Source organism: Medicago sativa, chromosome 6 (assembly GCF_051527215.1).
Source record: "Medicago sativa cultivar Bolivia chromosome 6, Bolivia_mono, whole genome shotgun sequence".
Taxonomy (NCBI): Eukaryota; Viridiplantae; Streptophyta; class Magnoliopsida; order Fabales; family Fabaceae; genus Medicago; species Medicago sativa.
The window spans coordinates 24,212,243-24,214,216 of NC_140754.1; the positions used below are offsets into that span (position 1 = coordinate 24,212,243).

At 25.2% G+C, this 1,974-nt stretch overlaps 1 long non-coding RNA gene across 1 annotated transcript; it reads left to right on the top strand.

The window, feature by feature from the left end:
- Positions 1 to 492: 492 nt before the first annotated feature.
- LOC146914066 (uncharacterized) lies at positions 493 to 1,639 on the top strand. The gene is made up of 2 exons (XR_015013841.1): positions 493 to 708; positions 1,458 to 1,639. It is a non-coding gene; the product is annotated as an uncharacterized LOC146914066 (long non-coding RNA).
- The last annotated feature ends 335 nt before the right edge of the window (positions 1,640 to 1,974 follow it).

Below are 1,974 nucleotides of genomic sequence, written 5' to 3' on the forward strand. Positions count from 1 at the left end.
GCATATTTTCTTGGTCAAAGTTCTATGGGATCAAGTAACCGGAGATTCAACGTGGGAGTTAGAGGATAATATGAGATTGCAATATCCATATTTATTTCGAGGTATACAATTTCGAGGACGAAATTTTTTTTAAGTGGGTTAGTAATGTGACACCCTATTTGTTTATGCATTATTTAGTGTGTTTTTGCGGTATTTTACTCTGAATTAACTGATAATTAAATTCTTTTCTAGAGAGTGAATTTAGGAAAAATAATGTTATATATTAGTACTATAATATTATAACGAGGTTATGTTAAAAATTTCGGCTTAAAATTCTACCAAATTTCGGACGGTGATTTGCTCGACCGTATAAATTTTATTACCGAAATAAATAAATAAATATATTTTTGAAACCAGAAAAATATATATGATTGAATTATATGATTAATTATATTATTTATGATTTTTTAAAAAACAATATTGGATAAGAATGTACGGTATATTGATAAGAATCGGTAACGTGGCTTATTCATTTGGTGAATGGCGTGGCACTATGCATGAATGTTACAGAAGTATAAACATAAGTATATTCCTTACATTCCTTTAGCAAGAAAACGTGGCACTCTTTGCACCACAAAACCTTTCACTTGTTTTCCTATAAATAGGCACTTGCACTCTTTGTAAAATCACAAACCTGCATAGCAATAGCGAAGCAGAACTAAAACAAAGGTGTGATTCTTAGTTCTCTTTTATTTTTTTAAACTACTTTGTTTAATAATCCAAAAACAAACTAGTTCTTTTATTCCTTTGTTTTGTTTGTATTATTTTGTCCAAAAAGTTCTTTCTTGTAACTTAGCTAACCACTAGAAAATAGTTTGGTCTTTCAATAAACTTTTGTTAAAATTAATATTTTACCTATGCCATAGAGAACCAAAACTATAAATCTCACTAGATCCTCACAAATAAAATAAAATGAAATGAGTTATGTTTTAACTTAGCCATATTTAGTGATAGAGCTGATTAAAAGGGAATAGTCATTTTTTTATTAGTAACAAGAAATTATTTATTAAATTTAGGAGTTTAAACACTTGATTATATTAATTATGTAGATTTAATTAAGTTGTATCTATTGATATAGATAAATGAAATAATCTACCGTTGATGTTTTTGTTTATAAATTAGACACTAGAAACTATAAAAATAAAATAGTAGGTATTAGAAGTTATTTTTAAAAGTTTTGATAACTCATAATTATTTACTGGAAGATTGGATTAAAACTAGTAAAAATTGATTAAACTAGTTCATTATAGCTATTGGAAAATTGTCTCTAGAATTTTTTCAATGTTAATGTTGTTACGTTCCAAATTTATGGTCAACTCTATAATTATTAAAATTACCTTAACTTTTAGCATTTAATAATTTTAGTGTTTATTTCAATGATAGTTAGTTAAGAGATAATTATTTTGATGAGTAATTAGGTGTTGAAGAAGGTGATTACTCAAGTTTTGAAAAGCCGAAAGGTAAGGGGATATACTTTAGAGAACGCCCAAGATATATATTTATATTATCACATGAGATTAAGAAAATTTGTGTATTTAATTGTAGTATTAATCTGTTTTAAATATATATTATTAATGAGCAAATTTGATTATTTATATTATTTATTGAAATGGACAGTAAGTAGAAAGAAGAAATTCTAGAAAACATTCTAAATATTATGCATGCATATATATATGATAAGTAATCGGTTAAACGTGGTATTGTAAGTATATATAATATATTTTTCTTAATTTATTTATCTTATAACTAACTCACAGTTATTATTATTAATTTTATTTGAAGAAATTTCTCTTAAGGTACATTTATGACTTTTGACAATTAAATTGTTAAGTTGATTGTTGATGAAAACGATTGTGTTGAAGATTTACAAAAATAATAATTTTTGTAAAGAGTAATACGGAGTTGTTTCTTATAATACGATAACGTATATAAGAC